The 27783-nt window shown below is 41.5% G+C and overlaps 1 long non-coding RNA gene across 1 annotated transcript in view; it reads right to left on the bottom strand.

Moving 5' to 3' along the window:
- Positions 1 to 26549, bottom strand: part of LOC127627187 (uncharacterized) — an 87104-nt gene extending 60555 nt beyond the window's left edge. The window contains exons 1-2 of the long non-coding RNA XR_007968529.1: positions 26403 to 26549; positions 19623 to 19708 (exon numbers count right to left, since the gene is read on the bottom strand). This is a non-coding gene — a long non-coding RNA (uncharacterized LOC127627187). The remainder of the gene's footprint in view (positions 1 to 19622; positions 19709 to 26402) is intronic.
- Between the last annotated feature and the right edge of the window lie 1234 nt (positions 26550 to 27783).

The following is a 27783-nucleotide window of genomic DNA, read 5'->3' as shown; positions in this document are numbered from 1 at the left end:
CCCTTACACTGCGTGCCCAATTATTAGGCAAATTGTATTCCTCAGGATTAATTTTATTGTTGAAATACAAGATACACAATACACAATGCTCTCAGTCAATCCAAAATATTATTGAACCTCAAACCTGAAAGTTTAACAAAGAAAAAGTGAGTTTTGTATTTCTCAGGGGAATATTTAAGTGTGCACAATTATTAGGCAACTAAACTACAAAAATAATCACATTTTTTATTCTAAATTTTTAGAGTAAGTGCAACAAATAAGTAAAGCAAAATTACAATTAAATAACATTTTTGGCCTTTCAAAAATATTCAGTGACCAATATAGCCACCCTTCTTTTCAGTAACTGCCATAAGCCATCCATCCATGGAGACTGTCAGTTTCTTGATCTGTTCACGATCAACTTTCGCTGAAGCAGCAACCACAGCCTCCCAAATGCTGTTCAAAGTGATGTATTGTCTTCCCTCACTGTAAATCTCAATTTTGAGAAGGGCCCACAAGATCTCAGTAGGATTTAAGTCAGTTGAGGAAGGAGGCCAACTCATTATTTGGGCATCTTTAAGGCCCTTGCTGGCTAGCCAAGCAGTGGAGTACTTGGATGCATGTGATGGAGCATTGTCCTGCATAAAGATTATGGCCTTCTTGAATGCTAAGGACTTCTTCCTGTACCACTGCTTGAAGAAAGTTCTTTCCAGAGACTGACGATGGACTGAGAGTTGAGTTTCAGTCCATCGTCAACTCGAAAAGGTCCAGCCTCATCCTTAATGATAGAAGCCCATACCAGTACCCCTCCTTCACCTTGCTGGCACCTGACTCAAAGTGGTGCCTTGTGTCCATTAGTGATCCAGCCACGGGCCCATCCTTCTTGTCCATCAAGAGTCACTCTCATTTCATCAGTCCATTAAACCTTTGATAAATCTGTCTTCATGTATATCTTTGCCCAATCTTGATGCTTAAACTTGTGAATATATTCAGTGGTGGTTGTGTTTCAGCCTTCTTGACCATGGCCATTTCTCTGAGCACTTGGCACCTTGTACTTCTGGACACTCATTACCCACACAGAGCCCCACTCTCCCTCATTACACAAATACATACCACCTGAAAATGATTGAATCCAATAAGCATTCAAATTTATATGGTTTGGAGTTGGAAAATGTGCATGGAAATAATGATTAGATCAGAATACTCACTTGCCTAATAATTGGGCACGAGATGTATATATTCAGAAACGTTTTCGTGACATAGCGCCCCCTTTTGAAGATTTTAATAAAGACTAATCATACATATGATTTTAATAAAGAAGATAAAGAGTGTGGCCATTTGGCACTTAAATGTTCAAAGTCAGGGACCAGAGAGTCAAGCAAAATCTTTGGAGTATTGGCATAAAGTTTTGTCCACACTGAAGATAATTTTGCTTGCAGTATACATCAGACTGTCTGTGGGTATGCCATCTATGGCTGAGACCAAGGTGTATTTTAGTCTCAAATAGTTGAGTCTAAAGCTGATTAGTATTGGTCCAGACTAATTATTACTCTGATGGAAGAAGTGTCATAGCTGCATTAAATTTAACTTGTCTATGTGTACATTAACCAATTTATTGGTTTGATACTACTGTATGTCATCTCAGATTATTTCACCCAAAACATACAAAAAAGTCATAATTTACTCATCCTCATGTAGTTTGTGTTCTGCGGTCTGTCCTGTCAATACAAAGTCAGTTGACAGTGACTCACTTTAAAGCTTAAAAAACACCCTAAAGTCTCATAAAAGTCCATGTGACTCATGTGTTAGGGGTGTGTAGCGAAGCCATTATCTGTCAAAATTATCTGTATCTGTATTCGGATAGAACCGGGTGTGGGCGGGAAACCGGAAATGCGTCAAAATTAATTGAAATGCCCGTTTTTAAATGTTACTCGTAAATGTACAGTTTGTATTAATAAAATATGACTTGTATATGCCTTTTCATAATAATAGCCTAATAATAATAATAATAATTATTATTATTATACAACTATAATTTACATTTTTTATTTTTTTGTTCTTACCAGATGAAGCTGAATTTGTAAGCTACATTAACTGTGGAATATGTTGTTAACTGTGGTTTCTACTGGTATTTCAGATAACATCTGCATGAAACTGAATTTTCATCTGTCTGTGCATGTATAACAACATTATTCTGAAGGCAGGAGGTGTAAAGTAAATTGTGAAATGTCAAGCACAGATTTTGCATTGAATAATAAATACAAATGAAAATATTACAAGAAATTAAAATTAATCAATATATCCTACAAACAGGTAAATCAGGAATTTTACGATTAGACACCATTATTCAGTTAAATAATAATAATTATAATGTTAAATTTATACAGTGCCTTACCAGAGATAGCACAGTTTAAAGAAGAAAAAAAAAAAAGAGGAAACATGTTTCAGTTTATTAGTTTTACATAAGGGGGAATTTTCCTACTTGATGAATACTCTATAGAGCATTTAAACATTTATGGAGCATTTTAAATTGTTTCTTATTTTTTATGTCTTAACCAGATGATTTCCTAAATCACTGATGTGGACATAAATGTTGTCAACTTTACAAGACAGATAGATGGGCTACGATGTGAAATCATCACTTCAGGCCAGAAATTTAACATCGTGCTCAGGTTTAGTCTATAAATGTGATTCATTAACAAAGACATTTCAAGAAGTGGAAAGTGTATATGGCGTTGTATCTTAACCTTTCCGAAAAAGGTATTCGGTTTCGGTCACATCCCTATCTTTTGTCATATTTAAAATTCTTCTAAAGAGAGATTTTAAAGACTTAATACTTGAAATCAAAGCCAGAATGCCACTGAAAGGGACAAAAAGGCCCCAAAATTCGTTTCGTAATAAGTTAGCTCTTTATTTGTCACATCTGATATCACTCTTAATATTCTGTTCTGCGCCTAATTGTAGCCTACACATTATCACACATGATGTTGATTTAATTTTATGGCTAGGAAGTCATATATATTCTCAATCTAAATATTCAAAGAGGACACGTATATTTGAATACTTGTAGAAAAAAAACATCCACCGTATATGTAAAAAATGCTACTGAAAAACAAATCTGGTCGTCAATTATCCCTTAATGTAAAAGTCAGTTTCTTACACTGCTTGGAATGTGAGGCACAAGTCACATGGACTGCTTTTAATGATACTTTTTGGGTGCTTTTTCAGCTTTAAAATGAGTCAATGGGGATTGAATTAACAAGACAAATATTCATTCAATTTCTTCATTTTGTGTTCCACATAAAATACAAAGTTGTAAGGGTTAGGAATTACAATGGTATTTTTGGGTCAACTCTTCCTTTAAGAGGTTGTTTTCGGGTTAATTTCACAATTTCAGATTTTTCTATTTGTGTCAAACTATGATTTCTGAAATGATCTTATTATGATGGTCTTGCTACTTGCTTATCTTGTATATTTGCTTTTTCTCCCTTGACAGCTGAAAAGATCAAAGTGAAAAATACTGTTCTGCACACTGACTTATGTAACATGAAAACACAGATGTTCGTAAGGATGTGCTGAGCACTGGAACATCTTAGTGGTATAATGAATCTGGGCCGCAGTCTCTGGAGTGATTTTTACGTGAGGAGCTCACAACAACCCTCAGCTGCTTCCATGTGTTACTTTCACATTCCATACAGTATCTATGGAAAAATTTCTGCTGCGCTTGCTCAAGATTAAATTTTAACCTGAAGCAGGGGCCTGGGTAGCTCAGTGAGTATTGATGTTGACTACCACCCCTGGGGTCGCAAGTTCGAATCCAGGGTTTGCTGAGTGATTCCAGCCAGGTCTCCTAAGCAACCAAATTGTGCCGGTTGCTAGGGAGGATAGAGTCACATGTGGTAACCTCCTTGTGGTCACGATTAGTGGTTCACACTCTCAATGGGGCGTGTGGTAAGTTGTGTGTGGATCGAGGAGAGTAGCTCTGCGGTGTCATGCACAATGAGCCACGTGATAAGGTGCGTGGATTGACTGTCTCAGAAGCGGAAGCATCTGAGACTTGTCCTCCACCACTCGGATTGAGGTGAATAACCGCACCACCACAAATACCTACTAATTAGTGGGAATTGGGCATTCAAAATTGGGAAGAAATCTCAGTAACAAGGGTTGGATCAAACATAGCTCATGATTTAGAGATAAAGAGCCTCAAATTCTTCAAGAGGTGCATTCAAGACCAGACCCTTCAAGACCCAGATCCAGATCAAGACCTGTCGGTCCAAAAACCAGGCAGTAAATTTGAATGAACCAAGATGATGAATTTATTACAGCAATCCTTATAATAATATTCAACGGTTATGTTTTAACACCTTTTCATATAGTCTACTTTATTGAACAAGGAACAAATAAACAATCAAACTATACCACCTTTTCGTTTCAGATTTCCCCAAAAAAATAAATAAAAGAAAAATGTAAATAAAAAAGTAAAATAAATGAACTTTATTAGTAAGTAATAATTTTTTGTAGTAAATGCAAATCAAATTAACCATGGTAAACCATGGTAAATTGTAAAATAAACACAGGCATCTCACTATATATATAATACAACAAAAGTGAAGTGAATTGAATTGGTTTGTGGACAGTCAGAAGATGTAGCCTCACTGCATGCCAGCAAAGCGGTTTATTGTTCTACTGTAATAAAAGTTAGATTAAAAAAGTGGCATATATGGCTCTTTATTGCAGGCATCATTTTTAAAAAGAAGGAAAAAATCCTATTCTAAAATCCTAATGAATTTATTTTTTTTTTCATTAAATTCTAACATTTCAGTTTATCAAATAGAATACTAATGTATTCTTAGTGGATCTTATTCCTTTAGGACTTGTTTAAAATTATTCACAATTACTTAAAGATTGTTTGCATTATAAATGAACTCCAAAAACACAGATGGCTGCTTCACATATTAACATTAAATACCAAATTCAATTACCTTATCAAAAAGAAAGAGCTAAACTTTTGTTTAGGGCTGTTTTATACAAACTTTGGCTGCATCCAAAAACGTAAGGCAGCTGCCCAATCAGTTATGGGTTTAACCGACAGCGTTTGTGGAAAACTGGTCTCGGTATATATAGCTGGTCCATATACAACTTGTACGTATACAGCCTCCAAAGGCAGCATTTTCCAATTTTTGGATGAAGCCTGTATCTTCAGGTTACAGTTTGGTGTGTTCAGTGGTGCCGTGCTGTCCTGAGAGGAGAGACGAGGTGGCAGGGGCTCTCTTTATCTAAGCAGCACACACTGAACTCAGCGAACAACATGTTGGAAATGCACTATGAACATATTTATCAAAACAATCTTTTACAATAAAGGCTTTTATGATTCATCATAAATTACTGTACTGAACTTCATCAAGACGTCTTGATGCAAGTTATCATGCAGTAACAGGCACAATATACTTCCCTCATGTAAACTAAATTTCATGATGGTTTAGTGTATAATCGAGTTCAACAACCCACTCTCGATAAACATCTATTTATTTATATCCATCATCCCAGGAAAAAAAAACGAAGTATAAGCCCAGAAATCGTCTAGGTTACGGATGTAACCTTAGTTCCCTGATGGAGGGAACGAGACGTTGTGTCGAAGAAGCGACACTAGTGGTCTCTCTTGAGCGTCGAATATCTATGAAAAAAGGCCAATGAGAAGTTGGCGGACAGAATTTGCATGTTCCGCCCCCGGACATACTGGTATAAAGGCGGGGAAATGCGTTTGTTTCATTCAGGATTTTTCTGAGGAGCCGGAATTGGTCCAGCCACAGCAGTGGCTTGGCTCAGTGATGTGGCCGGGAGGACACAACGTATCGTTCCCTGATAGATACATCCGTAACCTAGACGTTCCCCGTCCGTTGCTCACTTCGACGTTGTGTTGAACTGGACGTGTACTGCTGAAACAGGAGCGGGCAGGTACTTGATGTGCCAAAACGACCAGCTGTATCAGACTGCACGTACCCTTCCCCAATAACCCATAAAGTCTTCGGAACTATTATAGTTACCCTAAACAGGGAAACGGGCCGAGCCTAGCTGGGCCTCTTTTCTCTCTATGTTTCTCGCATAGAGCAAAATGGCTGGGGCCCTTACTCGCATCATGGGAAGGGGTCTTACCCAGTTCCCTATTCTTTCAGGGGGAAAAGACCATGCGGAGACCACACCCATCCAGAGATGGGGAGGTAAAAGTGGCGAAATACACCACATGGGCTTTTAGGTCACATGTGGGAAGTGGCGCGGTGGTAGATCCTGCCTCTTCGGAGGGAGGAGTTGCTACAGACACGGTGACCGGGGGTCAGCGGGAACTGCCCAAGGAAGATGCGGGTCCACTCGTAAGGAGACCGTACCGTGGAAAATACACACAGGCGGAATGTCCACGTAGGAGCCCTAAACTGTGGAGCACTTTGACACAACGTCGAAGTGAGTGACAGACGGGGATCACATTATTTTCTGTAGTCACACAATGCAAACATACAGATGTGTACAGATGTGTACAGATGTGATGAAAACCAAAGCGTGTCCCGATGAAATGACACACATTGTAAACTGTAAAATTAGCTCAATCCTCTGAGTAGCATGATAGCAGCTAAAGTTTGTTTACAAGGGGTGGCTGTGGATTTCTCTCTTTCTCAAAGCATTGTGCTTTTTAGGTTTTTGACCAATAACAGTTTGTAGCACCTCCCACAGTCCCTATCCACCTTTTTCCTGAACGTGGAACTGTTCCACGATTCGCCTATTTTCTATTTTCAGTCTCCAGTGTTTTCACCTGCATCGGCGTGTATTCTTAGCGGGTAATGCGATGTTTAAAGTATTACATTTGTGAACACTTTCAAAAAAATTTGGCTTTAAAGTGCCAATACTAAAAGAGTCGAGATGCCCGTTTTTTTTAGACAGCCAACATAATTTCACTAATCGTATCAGCAGCACATGGGAAAGTGTGAATGAGTACTAGTCAAGTGAAATCACTCTATCATTCTGATTGGATTATAAGAGAAGACTGCTATAAAAGGAGGGAAGAAGTGCTTCCACTCATTGTGTTCTTGTTAGCAATGGTTTGCATCAAAATGGTCTCACATGAAAGGAAATTGCTGCAAAGAATATTGCTTCTGAAAGAACCATTTGCCAGATCATCAAGATCTTCAAGGGGAGAGGTTCAACTGCAGTGAAAAGGGCTTCCGGACGTCCCAGATTGTCCAGCAAGCACCAGGACGTCTCCTCCTGAGGAGTCAGCTACGGAATCGTGTCACCACCAGTGCATAGCTTGCTCAATATTGGCAGCAGGTTGGTGTGAGAGCATCTGCACGCACAGTGAGGCGAAGACTTTTGAGCAATGGCCTGTTGTCAAGAATGGCAGCAAAGACGCCACTTCTCTCAAAGATGGCGCTTTGATGAAGCCCCCTTCCAACTGTTTGGGACATCTGGAAAATAGTCTGGAGAAGAAAAGGTGAACGCTACCAATAGTCCTGTGTCATGCCAACAGTAAAGCATCCTGAGACATCCATGTGCTTTTCATCCAAGGGAGTGGGTTCTCACACAATTCTGCCCAAAAACACTGCCATGAATAAAGATTGGTATCAAAACGTTCTGCAAGAGCAACTTCTCCCAACGATTCAGGAGCAATTTGGTGATAGTCCGTGCATTTTCCAGCATGATGGAGCATAATATCACAAGGCAAGAGTGATAATGAAGTGGCTCGGAGATCATTACATTGAAATATTGGATCCGTGGCCAGGCAACTCCCCGGATCTCCCCGGATCCCTAATCCCATAAAGAACCTGTGGTTAATCCTCAAAAGGTGAGTGGACAAACAGAAGCCCTCAAATTGTGAGCACAAATCTGAGCACTAATAAGTCAAGAATGGATCGCCATCAGTCAGGATTTGGCCCAGAAGCTGATATCCAGCATGCCAGAGTGAATTGCAGAGGTTATGAAGAACAAGGGTCAACACCATAAATATTGACTCTTTGCATATATTGAGTGTTTTTGCCAATAAAAGCCTTTAATTCTTATGAAATGTTTAACATTGTTTTCCAGTATTTCCAGGGGGGTGCAAATGGTTTTCTCCTGTAGTCCACTATCTTTTGCAGAGCAGTTATTTGTTTACAGGGAGAAGAGCAATGGAGAGAGTCCGTGTCCCTGAGGAGCACCAATGCAAATAGTGAGGGTCCCAGATGTGAGTTTCCCCAGTCTCACTAGCTGCTGTCAGAAAGCTGGTGATCCATCGACTGGTACCATTAGTTGAGAGAAGATCAGGCATGATGGTTCTGAAGGCTAAACTTAAGTCCACAAATAGGATCCTTGCGTAAGTCCCAAGTCTGTCGAGGTGTAGCAGGATATAATGCAGTCCCTTATTGACAGCATCATCCACAGAACTGTTTGCTCGGTAAACAAACTGAGGGGGGTCCAGCTGGGGTCCAGTGATGTCTTCAGGTCTAGTAGAAAGGCTTACAGTTGATGAAGAGCACTTCTAAATTAGGACGGCACATCTCCTTCAACGCTGTTACATCTGTACACCAACTTTCGTTGATGACCAACTTTTGTTGATATAAAAGCCTGTTCCACTGCCTCTCGTTTTCCAAGATAAATCTGCAATACGATCCACACTGAACAGCTGAAAGCCCAACAGATGTAACTTTCTGTCTGGGACAGCTTCACTCAGCCAGATTTCCATGAAACACAGAGCACTTCTTATTTGTTTGAAAGAGCAGAAGCAGTTTGTCCGTTTTGTTGATGAGGGAGTGAACATTCGGCAGATGAATACTCAGCAATGGAGTCCTAAAGCCGCGTTGACGAAGCTTCACAACGCGTTGGCTCGCTTTCCTCGCGTGCGTCTTTTGGATTGCTTGAAGAGCACCACTGTGCCTCCAACACTAGCAATAAATTATCAGGTATGCTCTGCCGAATATTCAGCAGTTCGTCCCTGGTGAAACTGATCAGGTAAGAGTGATAAAAATCATGACAAACAAACAAAAGTAACAAAAACGCTAGAGAGCTCCACACCGAAGCAGCCATCTGTGGTGCTTTCTTTATATATATATATATATAATGTATTTGCATTTATATTTTGTATACTTTATATTTTAGGTCCCAAAGAAGGGGCTCGGTTTCTTGGTATCAATACATTAAACCAATAACCTGTTATTTACTTATGAACGTTTATATTTTTCAGTGACTGGCTGCTTCACTGCTCTCTAAAAACGTATTTATAGTATCAGATAAAGAGCACCCTTCTGATTTTTTGGATTCCTCGGATCAAAATTATATTCTAATCAATATATTGTACCTAGTTATAGTGTGCTGGATGAACTGGATATTACAATTGAAAACTGAACAATCTGAGTCTGATTTTACAAATTTGCATCTTCCAAATAGCTTGCTGATATGATTGTAATCTTTTGAAAATGGAATGATGATTTAAAAACAAAACAAGATGCATGTCTGTAAATCCAGGCAGGTAAAGTGTGCATATCACTTTTTCACTTAAATATTAATAAGAAATTAATAATTTAGAAATGCAATTTGAAATAGGTGAAAATAACTTTTTGAAGTTTGCTGACTTTTTGCTTTTTTTTTTTTTTTTTTACTTTTTCTGGTCAATGTGAAGATACCTTCTGCTTGGCAACACAGACATGTCCGCCATATAAATACACACTCAGCATTGCAATGTGAGATTAAAGCAAGCGTGTGAACTTTCACATCTTGTAGAACCAGACAGACAACTCTCTGAGGAGTATATCATACGTTCAATTAAACTCCATGTAGAAGACGAGGATTGTGAGCACAAAAAACCCTCACAGAGTTTGTACGTTTCTCAGGCAATTACTATAAAGTGCCTGAACTAACAATGCCTGAAGGAAAAATCACTTATCAAGGATCCTCCACTATGAAAGGAAAAAAAAAGTTTGAAAGTGACAATTAAATGACAGTAGTGACTGTCTAGCAATCACAGAAATACACTACATATATTGGAATTATCATACTCCTTTCATGAATAATGAGTAAAGATATGTTAAGGTTACATGTAAAATGCCTGTATTTTCATGAATGCTGAAGTATATTTAAAGCTGAAGCCGATGTAACTTTTTTAGAATTAAAATACTTTCTTCTATCACAGGTTAACACGCAGAGACTATAAGTAAGCCATTCATAGGTACATTTTCTCAAAATCTGTAAACTCTGCTCTTAATTCCTGTTTGTTTTGAGCAGCCCGCTTTGACCTGCCCCAACATTATTACTCGACAAATGGCATAAATTGGGGGCAGGACTATTTCTTTGAACAAAAGCAGAGGAGGGGCTTTTTGAGAAAGGTGTTTTGATAGCATTGTTTATTTTTGTAATTACATTTTGGTGGCGAAATACAACCCTCGTCTGCTGTCAAATATTCAGATGGTCCCGCCCCCCATTGGTTGAGCTGATGTTGATGTGTCACGCTGGTCAGGATGCTCAAACAAAACGAACAGAGCAATGTTTTAAAAGCACCTCAGAACCACAGTTTTAACAGATTTTTTAACCTAATTTCCACTCTATTAATTTAACACTCTCAGAAAATAAAAAAGTACAGTTTAGGGTACAAGGACCGTCACTGGGTGGTACCTTGAAGGGGACCTTTTTGTACCTCTACTTAAACATTTTAACTAATTTTGAGTATATAATTTTATTCTAAGGACCTATTGTGTACCTTTAAATGTCTACATGTATACTATGTTTTGTTCCTTTGGGGGTAAGGGGCAGGGTTGAAAGTACCTTTAAGGGTGTAAATATGTACCCAAACATAATACCACCATGTACCACCTCAGAACCTTAAATGTTAACTTTTTTCTGAGATTGTAGGTGAATATTAAAATATATAGATACAAAAGTGTGCATATACTGTACTGACTAATATATTTATAGACAGTTTCTTACAGGACTGCATCAAGCACTGAAGTACTATGAAACAATGCGCCACAAGCATGTGTGCAAGTACGTGATATGGCTTTGTGTATAATTAGGTCAGATCGGTTTATCTACAAATGCATTTTGTTTCAGCTTCAAAACATAATAAGCACACTGTATTTATGCTGATCGAGAGTTATATTCATTCTCTGAAACCTTCCAGGCTATTGATACATCATATGAAGCTGCATAACCTGCACACTGAAAAATGCTCTATTGAATTTCATCATTGTAAAATGGACTTTGAAAGGCTTTAAAATCTGCATGTATATCTCTTCAGTTATGTTGTAGGCCTATGTATATAAACATTGTCTTCTAAGTAGCTCCTCTTACAGTGCCAGATTCATGCAAAGCGTTGACCAATTAGATGATATTTGCTTTGAAGCAGTCACTCTGATTGAATGGCATTTCTAAACATAGGGAAGCTGCAACTTTGGAGCATTTTCATGGTTAATTTTTCTGGGAATGGCAAGATGAGAGAGATTTGCTCCAGCTGTTCTTCAGATCTCCGGAAGCGTGTAATTGAGTGTGCTCTCATGAAGTTTTATGGAGAATCTTCACCCTTGATCAGATCTGATTGGCGTTGAGAGCCCAACTGTATGTGACAACACCTGTGCATCTCCACTCTGCATACATGCCATACTGTGAAGTGAGACAAATACCAGGTGTGTGTTTTTGTGCAGACAAAATGGCAATCTAACCAATTCCATAGTTTCTTGTGCTACATTTAATTTGTTCTGTGAGTACTTAAACATGCCATTCACTTACAAATACAGAAAGCTTGTTATACTCAGAATTCTATCTTCTAAACAGCTTGTGTGCCTTACAGGGCCCTGAGCAAATGAATATGATCACATTCATGTCTCATTGAATGTGGTTCCAGCAGCTTTGTCACCCAGTCAACCATCTGTTAATGCTGGCTAAGGGCCCGACACAAGGGCACAACCAGTATGGCCAGGTTGGCTTATGCATGCAGTGTGAAAATTAGTATGAAATTAGAGGAACATTTACACAACAAGAAGCAGCTCCTGTATACGGTATACATACAGTATTTAATGCCATGTGCATCTCCCCTTAATATTGTTTTGCACTTGATTTTGGAAATGTGACCTGTTTTTTTAGCTTAAAGTTGCACTCAGTAACTTTTGTCTTTGTGTCATTTTGGACTTACACTGACACCTAGCGGCTTGGATGCAGCATCATTTAAAATCAATAGTTTTCAGTTTCAGATACCATTGTTGAAATATAGTATTCACAGTCAGCCATGATTAATTTAATCAATGAGTGAAAGTTTCAAATAACAGGATGGTTTCTGAGATTAAGTGAGTAATATTCGGCTGGTCATCTGATTCTAACATGGCAACCCCCATGTGCGGACCCTCTCCATGCGGAATAAAACAGCTTTATAAGGTTACTGATATGACTGGAGTCTTCATTTTAACGTGAGTGATAATGATTTCCTACATGTACTGCAAAATTACAATTCATGTCTTTAGAAGTTAAACTTTTTTTAATGAGGTAAAAATTATTGAATGCCCCTTTAATATAGTCATGTGTTGAGTTTTGATGTGAGAATTGTGTCTAAATTCCCAATAAAAAAAGTCTCATATTTCAGTTATAATATCATTCTGGATGTGTGTTAAGTGCTTTGTGTTTCTTAAAGGGGTCATGTCATGTCTTATACATTTGACCGTCCGAGGAACTGGGATGCCTGTTTTGTTTCATTATTTAAATAAATTCCTTAAGGTACAAAAAACAATTAAAATAAATGAGCACATAAAAACTTTTAGTTTTTTTGTTTTTTACGTATATTTGTAAAACATAATAATTTTCCACCTTCATTCTGACCCTCTGTCAGTTTGGTTTTGATGCTACTTCTCATGTAAGACTTGACAGTAAACAACCACTGTTATGATTGGCTCTCTGCTCTTAACAGACCTGCTCTCCTTTTTCCATCTCACTGCTCACCGCTACTGGGCGGGTCCTGAAGTGATGAAAAGTAAAGCAGTGGTTGTTGTGGAGGCAGTCAGATGCAAATGTCTACCGAAATGTGACATCACAATGTGGAGGAAGTAGAGAATGAGTCATTTTGGCAGCTTTGTTTCAGCAAATGCTCTTTTTGCAGTGAGGAGAAAGTTTTGAGTTCTGAATTTAAGGTACTAAGACATTACTTTGCACAAATAAGGATTATCTGTAAGTGGCGGGTGAGTTGTTTGTTGTGGCTAGACATTAGAAAACTGATGAATCTTTCAGTGGTTTGAAAGAGTCGAGTGCTTAGATATGTCACGATCCCTGGTTGTCTGTTCCGTGTTTTCCGTATCACCGTCACCATGTTACGATCCCTGGTTGTCTGCCCCGCGTTTTCCGTGTCACCGTCACCATGTTCCACTCTGTCATTGCACACACCTGACTCTTGTTTGTATCCTCATGTGTCTGTGTATTTAAACCCTGCCTGTTCCTCCCTTACCTTGTAGTTTGTTGAATGTTGATGTTCGCTTCCATGCCTGTCTTCCTGTGTTCCCAGTTCCTGTGTTTTCGTGTTTTGTTTTCATTTTGCCCATTGTGGTAGTTTCATTTGTTCTTGTCTGTTTATTTCCACCGTTGTTTTAATTAAACCTGCACTTAGATCCAAACTCCTTGTCTGCCTCCGTCTGCATTCATAACAAGATAACTCCTGCTGCCTTCAGCAAAACATAGAGCAATACATATTTTGTGGGAGGAGAAAACTGTAAACATTTGATGCAAGAAATTGCTGGCTGAGGAGATATGAGCAAGTTTAAACTCTTAAAAAAAAAGACTTTACAGTCTATGGAGAAAGCTCTTTGAGTGGCACTTTATTCGTTATTGCACTGTAATTTTATTTGAAGTCTTTTGAGCTTGATGCTGTTTGGCAACTTTATTATACTCAATGACTTGTATAACAAATGACTATTTATCAAGTAGGCCTAAATAGGTCTGCTGTGTACTGAACGTAATTATAAAAGCTTTTATTGCCCACAGGGAAACTTTTGGATTTGAAGACACTGTTCTGTAAGAACATTTCCTGCGGCCGTTATGAACTCTAGGAATAAACAAAAAAGCTGAACTCTATTGAAGTGTTGCTGTTTGTTTGGCTATACCCCGTCTGTCACTCACTTAGACGTTGTGTCGAGTGAAGCGACACTAGGGGACTTTCTTGAAGGCCCCGGTTACCTCTGAACTTGAGAAAAGGCCAGTGAGAATTTGGCAGACAGAATTTGCATGTCCCTCCCCCGGACATACGGGTATAAAAGGAGGGAATTGTGCATCTCTTCATTCAGATTTCTTCTTCGGAGCCGAGCGGTTGTGCGATCAGTGAGCTGAGATCAATACTGTCCCACTCACCTCTGTAGAGTGTCTGCTGTAGGATCTACGGCACATATCAGCGGCTTTCTCCTTCTCAGCACGGCATTGCAGCTTTGCCCCTGGGTGCAGCGCTTCTAAAAGAGAGTATTTCTAAAATAGTTTATTTCTATAAAACGGCAACACACAGCTGGCTTCTAACATCCTTTGCAGGATGCATCTTTATTTCTCTCTGCTCTTGACGGTCATAGACGCTGCCTCGTGTGTCTGGGCCGCGATCACACTGAGGCGGTGTTTGTGGATGGTTCATGTTCTCAATGCGAGAACTTAACCATGGCAACGTTGCAGTCGCGGCTTTCCTTCTTAAAGAGGAAGGCTACTCCAGCCGCCCCCCGCATCGATCCTTCTTCCCACGGGATTGAGGACGACCCGGCTGGCGATGGAGGCGATTTGGGGATGGCAGTTGGGGATTGCCCGGGCCGCCATCAGCATGGGTTGGACTGGAACCCCCGTCCTCCCCGCATCCCTCACGGCTAGACGATTGGTTCCTCAGGTCCAGGTACCGCTCACAGGTACGAGATCGGAAGGTAGACAAAGCCAGCTTTCTCAACACCCCGGCTCCCAGCTCGGCCTATTCGCCCAGCTGTTCTCGGTGGTGAAGAAATAGACGGAGGCCATTTCCCACATCATGCCCCGCTGCCGCTCCAGCATGGGCCGTGCTCTGTCTGCTCGCCGAGGGCACCCCCTGCGGCTTCCAAACGCCTGGCAGCTCCGCCTCAACCTATCCCTACGTCCTCGAGGACCCGGAAGGCTCCCAATCATTCCTGAGACAGACAACCCAGGGAACAAGATGTTCGCTCCGGAGCTGGTAAGCAGACCACTCCGTCCCCCAGTGGAGGGCCGGGAGGCAAATCCTTGTTTGACATTATTTCTTTTGCCGCACCTCCTTCGGGCTGCGGTACCCACATTCTCAATAAAAGAGTGATTTCCTGGGTCATCTGGCCCGCAAATGCCGTTCTCATGGCAATCCGGTGCCACACTCCGGCAGTCCCGGCACCCGGATGTGGACCCCTCACTTCTGGACCCATGACTGCTGCCCCCCGGCTGGCCGGTTCTGACGAGTCCAGAGGATGCCTACACGGGACCTCCTCCTCAGTCACTAGCCCACTCCCTGCCGGGTGTGCGGAGCAAGGTTAGTGCTTCGAGCCGTCTCTCAGCACCAAAGCCTCGGGATGAGTATTTGCCTCCCAGCACCACACTACCTGCTCCGCCCCGCTGTGAAGCCTCACCAGGTACATCAAAATGATCATCCCCTTAGTGCCCCTCGCACGGAGCTTGGACGCGTGGCTCTCACTTCCCAACCCGTCTCGCTGGCTGGCCAGGACCATCTGACTCGGCTATGCAATTCAGTTGGCCAGGCCCCCGCACCCTTTCAGCGGCATCCACTTTACCTCAGTGCACGCCTAAGATGCCAACACCCTATATGCTGAGATCTTGACCCTTTTACTCAAAGACGCGATAGAGCCTATCCCTCTAGCCGAGATGAAGAAGGGTTTCTACGGCCCTTACTTCATTGTACCCAAGAAAGGCGGTGGCTTACGACCGATCTTGGACTTGCGAGTTTTCAGCCGGGCCTTAAACAAACTTCCGTTCAAAATGCTCACACAAAGACACATTCTAACTTGTGTCCGGCATCAATATTAGTTTGCAGCGGTAGACCTGAAGGACATGTACTTCCTCGTCTCTATCTTGCCTCAACACCAACTCTTCCTACAGTTCATGTTTGACAGCCAGGCATATCAGTACAAGGTCCTCCCCTTCGGCATTCCCTAACCCCTCGCATCTTCACGAAGGTCGCAGAGGCAGCCCTTGCCCCGCTAAGGGAAGTGGGCATCCGCATACTCAATTACCTCGATGACTGGCTCATCCTAGCCCACTCTCGAGAGTCACTGTGCGCCCGCAGGGACCAGGTACTCAGGCACCTCAGCCGTCTAGGGCTTCAGGTCAACTGGGAATAAAGTACGTTTGCCCTGCTTCAGAGCATCTCTTTTCTCGGCATGGAGTTAGACTCGAGTGCACACAGTCGGTGCTGAAATGCCTCACCTTAATAAAGCCAGGCACAGTGGTTCTTCTAAAACAATTACAGAGGCTCCTGGGGCATTTGGCATCCTTTGCGGTGGTCGTGCCACTGGGGTTGATGCATATGAGACCGCTTCAGCACTGGCTTCAGACTTGAATCCCAAGATGGCATGGCGCCACGGCACATACAGTGTTCATCACCCCCGGCTACCACCAGACTTTCAACCACTGGACAGACCTCTGTTTTCTGCGGACAGGAGTCCCCCTACAGCAGGTGTCCAGATGCGTTCTGTTCACCACAGATGCCTCCAAACAGGTTTGGGGCGCCGTGTGCAACAGGCACGCAGCCACCGGCTCCTGGACAGAGTTGCTGTGTTGTATCAGGTAGACTTGTTCACTTCCCAAGAGACCTCCCACTGCCCACTCTGGTACTCCCTAGTGGAGGCTCCCTTCGGGACAGACACGCTGGCACACAGCTGGCCCCGGGGGCTGTAAAAATACACATTTCCCCCAGTGAGCCTACTTGCACGGGTGCTGTGCAAGGTCAGGGAGGACGTGGAACAAGTGGGTAGCCCCCTATTGGCCCACATGGACTTGGTTCTCGGATCTCGCGCTCCTCGCCACAGCCCCTCCCTGGAAAATTCCCCTGAGGAAGGACCTTCTTTCTCAGGGACGGGGCACCTTCTGGCATCCGTGCCCAGAACTCTGGAACCTCCATGTCTGGCCCTTGGAAGGGATGTGAAAGATCTAAGTGGCCTACCACCTGCTGTCATAGACATGATCAACCAAGCCAGAGCTCCCTCCCAGGCAACTTTACGCCCTGAAGTGGCGCTTGGTGTTCTTCCCGATATGAAGACCCGCAGAGGTGCGCAGTCGTGTCAGTGCTCTCATTTCTGCAGGAGAGGCTGTGGCCATGCCTGTTCCCCTCATGGGATCTCTCCGTGGTCCTTTCAGGCCTTCAGAGACCCCCTTAAAGCCACCAGAATCAGTCGAGATCAAAGTACTCTCCTTGAAGATGGCCCTCCTGATCGCGCTCGCTTCTATCTAGAGGGTTGGGGACCTGCAAGCGTTCTCTGTCAGTGACACTTGCTTGGAGTTCGGTCCGGCAGACACCCATGTCGGCCTAACACCTTGACCGGGCTACGTGACCAAGGTTCCTATGACCCCCTTCAGGGACCAGGTGGACCACACTCAGAGCTTTAGATGTTCTGACCAGCTGTTTTTCTGCTTTGGTGGACAGTGGAAAAGGAACGCTGTCTCCAAACAGAGGCCTATCACACCCAGGCCGTGCCCGCCCCCTTGCAGGTTCAAGCACACTCGACGAGAAGTGTGGCATCCTCATGGGCACTGGCCAACGGCACCTCCCTAGCAGACATTTGCAGAGCAGCGGGCTGGGCAACACCCAATAATTTTATGAGATTTTACTTGGTTTCAGGGTTGAGTCGGTCTCGTCCCGTGTTATCTCAGGTCCGAGCACGTAGAACTCGGGAATGCGGAACATCTGACCGGGTGTTCCGCTTGCACATAGAACCTTTCCTCTCCACTGAGGTGATCACGTGCACTCTTTTCCCCAGGAGAGTCCACTAGATTTGCACTCCCTGGATGTTCTTCCTCCCTAGACCTCTGGTCCGCAAATTCAGCGGAGGAATTCCCCAACCAGACTCACTACAGCTACTAAAATTGCACTATAAAAGGTGCTCCACAGGATGGGCCTTTGTGGATTAATCCCCCTGTGTGTATTTTACGCGGTACAGTCCCCCTACTGGCGGACCCGCATCTCCCTTGGCAGTCCCCACTGCCCCCCAGTCACCATGTTTGTAGCAACTCCTCCCTTGCAGCAGGTAGGATATACTACTGCACCATTTCCACATGTGGACTGAAACCCCATGTGATGTATTTCGCCACTCTTTACCTCCCCCAGCCTGGGCAGGTGGTGGTCTCCACGGGGTCCCCCTGAAAGAATAGGAGTTGGAAAAGAACGCTTTAACTCTATGCAAGAAACATAGAGAGAAAAGGCACAGCTGGCATGGTACTTGCAGTCTGACACATCCTGTTGCTTTGGCACACAACTGCCTGCCCGCACCTGTGTCAGCAGCACACGTACATGGTTCAGCGCATGGCGTGATTGAATAGGGAACCCTAGTGTCGCTTCACTCGACACAACATCGAAGTGAGTGACAGACGGGGAATTCTCGGCTCCTCAGTGCAAAATCTGAATGAACATATGCACGATTCTCTCCCTTTATACCCGTATGTCCGGAGGAGGGACATGCAAATTCTGCCTTCCAAATTCTCATTGGCCTTTTCTCAAGTTAAGTGGTAACCGAAGCCTTCAAGAAAGTCTCCTAGTGTCGCTTTACTTGACACAACGTCTTGTTCCCTCCATCTCATACCCTTACAACAGTAAACTAGATGTTTTATTGTGCCTGTATTTTGTCCCAGATGTGTAAATGTATGTGTATCTGTCAGGATTCTGCCCTAACATCCCTGTTGTTTTTGTGTTTTTGTTTGGTGTATTGATTTAGGTATGGCTCTGGACTTGTTCCGGTCATATCTATCAGATAGAAGCTTCTCTGTTGCAGTGGGTCAGCACACCTCCTCTGTGGCACAGCTTACCTGTGGTGTTCCGCAGGGCTTAATCCTCACTCCTACCCCATTTTCTTTATATATGCTTCCTATGGGTGCTATTTTTAACAAATATGGGGTGTCATTTAATTGTTATGCTGACGACACACAGATCTATGTACCTATAAAACATAATGACAAACAAGCTCTTGACCCTCTCTTAGCTTGTCTGCAGGAACCTAAAAACCTGGTTGAAAGATTATTTCCTACACATAAATACCCCTACCAGATCACTCAGATCCGGGGAACGTGGACTTCTGTCTATTTGCCCTGCTACTTATGCTTTACTTTTATTATACTGTCTTGTCTGTGATACCACTGTACAGCACTTTGGTCAACCATGGTTGTTTTTAAATGTGCTATAAAAATACATTTGATTTGATTTGATTTGGTTGGATCTGTCTCTGTCTGAGCACATGGTTTGTTGTTGTACTGTGTTCCTTGTGCTCTTCACACTGGTTTGCTCCCTGGCCACATCCCCTTGTTAGCCCATGATTGTGTATTGAACTTATGCGCCAGAGAAACTTGCGTGCAGCCATCTTGAAAATATTTCTAGGTTTCTAGGATGTCATAACAACTTGAAGCAACGTGGGGAGATTTTAAAACAAGAGTACTTAATACATATACATAAATACACAAGATCTTACCTTCACGCTGTACACCTCTGACCATCTTCTCATGGCATTCACCATTGCTTTATAGTTAAGGTGAACAGATTTTTTGAGTGTTAAACCTGGAAGGGGGTAGAGGTGCAACTTCACTGATGAGCCAAAAGATTGTGACCACTCACAATCTCACACCTAACAAGGTCACATGTCAAATTCTGGGCAGATTAGATGGTAAGCGAACAATCAGTTCTCACAGTCAACATGTTGAATTCAGGAGAAATGGGCAGGAGTAAAGACCTGTGGACAAACCACAAAATGGTGACAGGGTGTTGGCCGCCCAATGCTCATTGATGCACAGGGCAAAGAAGGCTGTCCTGTCTGGTCCGAACCAACAAAAGGTCTACCGTGGTACCCCTTAATGGCAATGGTATTCCCTGATGGCAGTGGCCTCTTTCAGCAAGATAATGTACCCAGCCACACTGCACACTGAACATGATGAAGAGTTCAAGGTGTTGCCCCAGCCTCCAAATTCCCCAGATCTCAATCAGATTGAGTATCTATGGTGCTGGACCAACAAGTCCGATCCACAGCATATCCACCTTGCAACTTACAGGACTTGAAGGATCTGCTACTAATGTCTTGGTGCTAGATACCACAGGACATTCTCAGGGGTCCTGTAGAGTCCATGCCTCGGTGGGTTGGATCTGTTTTGCTTTAACCAACAGCATAAGCAGGTTGTCATAATGTTTTGGCTCATCGATGTATATTTATATACAGACATATACATGTGAAAGTGTATGTATTATTTTAGATTCAGATTACAACAATTTCATTCAAGCCTCTTAAAAATTTAGGGTAACAAATTAATTTTAGTACAATTGTAATTTACTTACATTTTCATGAACTGGCATGTGTAATAATACAAGCTGTCACTTTCTTAAATTTCATGTCAACTACACATTTTAACACAAATTATTAATAAGTAGAAACATAAACATTTATCAGAATTACACATATAACAATTAAACGCTTGTGTCATGAAGAAGTGCATTGTGTCATGTCTGAATGTGATCTTTCAGGTCCAATTTACCTCTGTGTGTGTCAGAAAAATTAACATTTATAGTGCTAGCAAAACACCTCACCAGCATTTACACATAGTAAAGGGGTGGTGTTGACTCACACCATCAACTCTTGGGGAAAAATAATTTCTGTGCTCCCATACATAATCCGACTCTTCTTAGTAGCTTCAGTAGAAACTGGAAGTTAGATGACAATATGTGGAAGATAGGAGCTCGGAAAAGGGGCTGGCTGAATAAAGCGAAAACGTTTCACCTGTTCCCTATTTCCTTTTTTTGTATCAATATGTATTCCTATCTTGTTTTTTGTATGTTTGTAGCTGGTTCCTTCTCTTGTTCGAGCACTGCAGTTTGGTCAGCCAGTTGGTTTCCTGTTAGTTTGTTTTCTTTTTGATCAGTTTACTTTGTATTTTGTTATAACTGCCATTCATATTATTTCTGTTATTTAACATGTTAAGTTATATTTGTTTAATCTATTCATGAATATTGAGTGTTGATGTTAACTAGGAACTTAAGTACATTTTGCGTTGCACACGGACACTTTTTTTAAGGTGCAACAGGAAAAATACACTTTTGGTGAGAAGTTATTCTCCGTGTTTGGACCATACATGAGTTACTTGTGTTTGAGCGTAGAAATAAAGAAGATGTTTTTCATTTTAGTTTTTTGAACCGGGTATTTTCAAGTGAACTCATTCCCTCTTGGTTATATGCAGCCAGCGAGGTATGTGTATTACGTTTGTATTCCCCAAGTGTATTTAAATTGACCTCTTTAAAGTGTATGTGAACGTGTTTATCTTTTACATTGTCAAACTGTAGTTTGACGGTGGATTTAATTGATGGTGAATGTGATGATGGAGAAAGGGATGACAAGTGCAATAAATCCATCAGTAACCAGAACCATGGTGTCGTTTATTTCCTGGAGGGAGTGATATTTGTTATTAATAATGTTCGCTTACTTACCCCATGCCCTGTGATTCAGCCCTTTCCCCCAGAACCAGTACCAGTATAGTTGAAATGATCTGCTGCCGTTTTGTGTTCTTTTATATTCAAGTTCCATATTTGGATCTTTCCAGAGTTTACACTGAGATAGGATCCTGCCTGGCTTGCATGAAAAGGATGATATCATGCTGATGAGTGTTTATGGTACGTGCACTTGCATTTGTGTGTGTGCACCTGAGTCTCTTAGCAGTTTGGTTGATGCATGCTATTCTTTTGTTTTCTCAGATAATCAGCATGTCTCAGTGGGATGGAGCTTTATTGGCCCTGGATTTGGAGTGGGGTTATCCTGTTCTCAGCAGATTTGTGCACTGTTTGTGAACTTGCTGTTCTATCATAATGAGAAGCATTATAACATTAATTTTAGTGTGATTATTAGTATTCCTCCCCATGTTAGAAATCAGTATAGGATTGTGAATTCGACAAGAGAGAAACGTGATCGATTCAAGGAATGCAAGAAACATTTACATCAACGGAAGATCGCTTTTGCACTGATGTTCCTGGCCGAACTGAGTATAAATACTAAGAATGTCCGTAAAGTATTTTTATGCCCCAAGCAAGCACTGTCCTTCATAAAAACATTGGAGTGAGTAAGCCATTTGGTGTTTCTCATGTGAGTGGATTGACTCGCTGTACTTACTCTTGGCTTTCTGAGGAAGCTGGGCGCCATTTCTATTCTTTTTGTGTTGGTTGGTGAGTCATTATATTGATAAATAAACATCTACAATTCAAATTTCTCAAACAGATTAATGATAAGTTAGGAATCATGAGTGTTTTAGCTGAAATTCATCTTCATGATATAATATTGGGAGGATACTTTAATCTTTATATGGACTCAGTCCTTGATCATAGTGAAGCAAAAGTGTGGAAGCCCCCTTGAGCAACATTGACGATTCACAGGATGTGTAAAAATCTTACAGATATTTGGTGACATTTGAACACATCTGGTAGGGACTATAAATTGTATTCATCAGTCCATAAGATTTATTCTTAGAATAGATTTTTTTAATTTATTTTTTTTACATCTAAATCCTTCATTTAATATGTTGTTGATTGTTCAATTGGAATCATCTTAGTCTCAGATCACACCTTGGTGAGTTTAGAGGTGTTGCCACATATGGAGAAAAATAAATCATATAGTTGGTGCTTTAATGTATCCCTTTTGCAAAATCCTGATTTCCAACAAATGTTAAAGGCTGAAATCAATGTTTATATGGAGACCAACTGGTCCTTACTATCCTTTGTGGGCATGGCTTGGGAGGCACTTAAGGTGGTTCTTAGGGGTCGGATCATAAAGTATGCCTCATTCATCAAAATCCAAAGCACGAGTACTCGTGGAGATGGAAGGGAATATTAAAAGTGACTAGGCAGAGCTGAAGTGCCAAATGTCATCTAATGGCCTCAGAGAATTGACCCGATTAAAATACCGATATAATACTATTTTGTCAAAGAAAGTGGAGTTTTGGCTATTCAGGGCAAGACAGTCATACTTTGAGTCGGAGGACAAAGCAGGAAAACTTTTGGATAGATATATAAAACAGAGAGAGTCTTTTTCAACCATTCCCTCATTGAAATCTGCTGGTGGTGAAATATTTACCTCAGCCATTGATATTAATAATGCTTTTAAAGAATTCTATCTTGATCTTTATAGTTCCACGTCTTCTGATGAAGATATTAGAAACTTTGTGGAACCATTAGAACTCCCCAAAGTGACGGCTGAGCAAAGAAATTCTCTTGATTCTGAGATAAACTTGGAGGAGCTTGACATGGTAATTAAGGCCCTGCCTACAGGCAAGGCTCTGGGGCCAGATGGCTTTGCTGCTGAATTTTTTTTTTGAACTGATGCTACAGAACTGGCTCCACATTTTGTTAGAAGTTTATACGGAATCATTAAAGAATGGAAAGCTTCCTTCAACCATCAGTTCAAACACAAGCCCAGATCATTCTGATTCTTAAAAAGGACAAAGATCCAAGCGAGTGTAAAAGTTACCATCCAATTTCCCTGATCCAGCTAGATGCTAAATTTTTGTCAAAACTTCTGGCTAACCGATTAAGTAAAGTTATGACATCTCTTATACATATAGATCAGGTGGGTTTTATTTGGGGCCACAGCTCTTCTGACAACATTAGGTGTCTCGTTAATATTATGTGGTCAGTGGCGAATGATCAGACTCCGGTCGCTGCCATCTCACTTGATGCCGAAAAGGCATTTGATATGATAGAATGGGATTATCTTTTTAAGATTTTGGAAATATGCAGGTTCGGAAATACTTTTCTTGGTTGGATTAAGTTACTTTATAGACACCCTGTAGCGGCGGTACAAACAAATGGATTTATTTCAGATTATTTTACTCTGGATAGGTTACTCTTTCACAACTATTGTTCTGTCTTGCCCTGGAACCATTAGCAGGCGCAATAAGAAAGAAAGATAATTTTCCAGGAGTGGTGGAGGGTGGTGTGGCGCAAACACTTTTACTTTACGCAGATTCAATTTTGTTATTCCTCTCCGACCCTACTAGATCTATGCCTTGCATCCACAGAATTATCAATTCCTTTTAAAAAATGTTGGTATACAGAGTTAATTGTTGATTTAAGTGTTGGCTCTGACTGTATACTGCCCAGTAATGGCTTTTCAGCTGGGCATCTTTCAATGGCCCAAACAGGGCATTAAGTATTTGGGTATTTTACTCCCAGCAAATTTATGTGATTTAGTCAGAGTTAATTTTGACCCTTTAATTAAAAATTTTCTGAGAGATGTGGGCAGGAGGGCTTCATTACATTTATTTATAATTGGGAAAGTTCATGTTATTAAAACTACCTGCTACAATCTCTCCCTCTAGATGTACCCCTCTCTTATATAAAATAATTTGATATAATGCTTTCGATCAAACTAACCAGAGAAGTTAAGTTACACCCCGTTATCTCGCATTTGCATGCGGTTTGGACAAAAGTGTCCAGAGTGTTTCATTCGGACATTTATTTAAATTTTGCCTCAAGCATGTGGCTGAACCCTAAATTACATAGTCCCCTTTCAGTTGGTCAGACTGGATTGGGAGGGGGGTTACTACACTCATTTCGATAATTTGGTTATCAAACCTTTGGTTCAACATTTTAAGATTCCTAAATCCCAGTTGTTCATTAGATATTTACTGCTGCGCCACCTGCTCTGTAATATTTTTGGGAGTAGCGTACACCCCCCTAAAGTGGCAGATACTCTGGAAATGGTGATTACGTATTTTGGGAAAGGTCATGAAGCATCTGTGTATTACTCCCTGTTAATTCAGAGTCTGAGAGATGGAGCTTTGTCTTCTCTCAAGAGATTATGGGAGAAAGATTTAAACTTGGTATTGGAGGAGGGAGTGTTGGCTAGGATCCTAAAAAGCATTAAGTCTACATCTAGAGATACAAGGGTCTTTCTGATGCAATTTAAGATTTTGCATTGATCTACTGGACCTCTTCTAGATTGTATAGGTTAGGTCTTAAAGACACCGACTTGCTGGTGTTGCCAACCAGAAGATGGGGACACAATACATGTATTTTGGGGATGTGTAAATATCCAAGAATTCTGGTTGGGGGTTCAGAACTTTATGTGTGAGGTGTTGAACACTAAACATTTATTTAGCCCCAGACTTTGTATACTGGGCGATGGGTTGAGACTTATTATTGAGTACAAATATTTAAAAAGTTGGGTCCTAGCCAGAGTCATTATTGGTCAGAAAATCATCCTCATGGGATGGAAGTCGGCTGGGGCACCCTCATTTAGGGAATGGTGCAGGGAGATGGGCAAGGTGGTGGCATTTTAGGTGATGTTTTTTAGACCAGTATAGGAGTGGATACTGGTTATTTTTGGCTCTGCTTCATTCTGTGGTGGTTGTTGTGGTTCACAGATGCTCATAGTCAAGATACAGTGGTTTGGGTAAAATCTTTTAATTAACAAGACTAAAATCATTAAAATAGTTGTGCTTGGGCTAACTGATTTTTCAATTCCATTTTTCCAAAAGCTTAATCAGGAGCTTGCCAAATACCACAAAACACGCACTTATTGTTTTTCCCTACCTAAAAGAAACAATTTGTATATCATAAAACCTAACAGTTGCTTTTAAATTAGGCTTAAGCAGATAAAAAAATAAAACTACATGCGTCTTGCATAATAACATTGTTTTGGTAATGACGCAAGTTGTGCTTCGGCTCTGCTCCTCTGTGCGGATGAATGTGGTTTGAGGCATAGGCGTACACATGGATACATGGATACAGGACATCTTATCAGAGCAAATGGACAAATACTTAACGAAAGAAAGGAAAAGACGGATATCCAAAAAAAATGTCATCTAGGCAGGTAAGTGCCATATCTTATGCTGTTGTTTTTACGTATTGGAAGCATTGATGTTTTGAAATAAATTACATTACAAAAGTTAGGCAAAATTCGTTAACATTGGATATAACGATTGCTAGTCTGATAAGGTCAAAGTAAAGTTTTTATAACTGCAGGATATTCTGGCCAAATAGTCCAAGGTATTAACTAATTTATAGATTGTCATTGTTACCAAACAATGGTCAACATCATTTCAAGACTCACATGTCCTTGGCAAGCCTAGAACTCAAGGATTTATTTATATAAATTATTGCCGTTATAAAGAAAAATATACACGTGTGCTAGCAAGTGAAAGGTTCTGCACCAATTACAGTATAATTATTGTATTTCACTACACACAGACGTTACATAAACCATATCAATAAAACATCTTACCTTTTGAGTAAGATAAAAGCCATCTCTGGGTGCCTTTTAAATCCTTTCAGATCTCAGAGTTGTCGCCACCTCTGAAAAGCCAAGATGATGTTGATTCGGGTTTTTATTACGGACTCTGTAGCTTTCCCTTTTGCTTGTAGACTCTGCTCTGTTCGGGGGTTTCTTTGTTTTTACAACCGGTGATTCCCCAAAGGTTTGCTGTTTTGAAGGACCCATGGTAATTTATTCTTGTTTGTTGTGACAGCAAACTTTAAGCTTCATGCTACTCCTATACCATACACATGCTACAGTAGCCGCAGCTTATTTTCTCTGTGTATGGATATGATGTGAACACGCACGGTGTAACCCACACACACACACAAGACGAGACAGTCACAATGTCGGAGGAAAAAGCAGGCAAAAGTACATAACAGGGTAAATCCAATGAGAATGGTCGAGGGAAGCGAGGGTCAAAGCCGGGGTAATCAGAATAGAGTAGCGGGAAGGACTAAACAGGGGAGCTAGGGGAACAAGAGAGCTGGCAAGCTAAGGGGTAACGAATCACAGGGGGGTCAAAACTAGACGAGATTGGGGGGCAAAGACACGGGAATCTAAATACAATAACCAACCCCCGTGAGACGAAAGGGTAGTGATATATATAGTGACGAGTGCAGGTGTAAACAATGAACAGGTGATGAGACGAGTGCAGGTGAAACTAATGTGCAGAAGTGCAGATGACGCGAGTGCAGGTGGTCATAATGTTCTGGGGGATTGGAAGCGCGTGAGAAACTCGAGGAAGGGAGATTGCCTACGAGCACGTGAGCGAGTACGAGCAAAGTGGGCGTGAGGGCTCGAGCGAGCAAAAAGAGCGTGAAAAGCTCGAGGGGGCGGAGTGAGGGAGTGTGCGTGTGTGTGCTAGACGATGCGGGGAGAAGCAGAGGAGCGGGGTTCGTGACACACGGGCGATTTTGCATGCATTTTAAATTTTTAATCTGTCCCGACTGCTCTAAAATATAAATCATTATTATAGGTTTATTAAAGTGTATTTGGGTAAAGTAAAGACATGGTTTGGAAGATAGATTTTTGTTGCACTCAAAACAAAACATTTTACATAGTGTAGCTTTAAGGAGGGTTGCAAGGGTTTGTCTCATGTTTGGAGCAGTGCTGATGAATATGCATAACGTACAGTAGTTTGCTTAGTATAAACACTCCCCCACAACAAATCTAATTTACACTTAAACGTGAACTGTTTAGCTCGGTTTGGACATGTTAAAACCACTGAGGATTGTTTTGTGTGTATCTCAGATGATCACACTGTAGTGAATTCCAGGGCATAAACAATGCACACAGCACTCGCTCCCACACACTCCTCCATGCCGCCAACCACCCCCTCTCCACCTAT

This window comes from Xyrauchen texanus, chromosome 33 (assembly GCF_025860055.1).
Source record: "Xyrauchen texanus isolate HMW12.3.18 chromosome 33, RBS_HiC_50CHRs, whole genome shotgun sequence".
In the NCBI taxonomy this organism is placed as follows: Eukaryota; Metazoa; Chordata; class Actinopteri; order Cypriniformes; family Catostomidae; genus Xyrauchen; species Xyrauchen texanus.
Note: the sequence above shows the minus strand (reverse complement) of the source record. Positions and strands in the feature narration are given on the sequence as shown.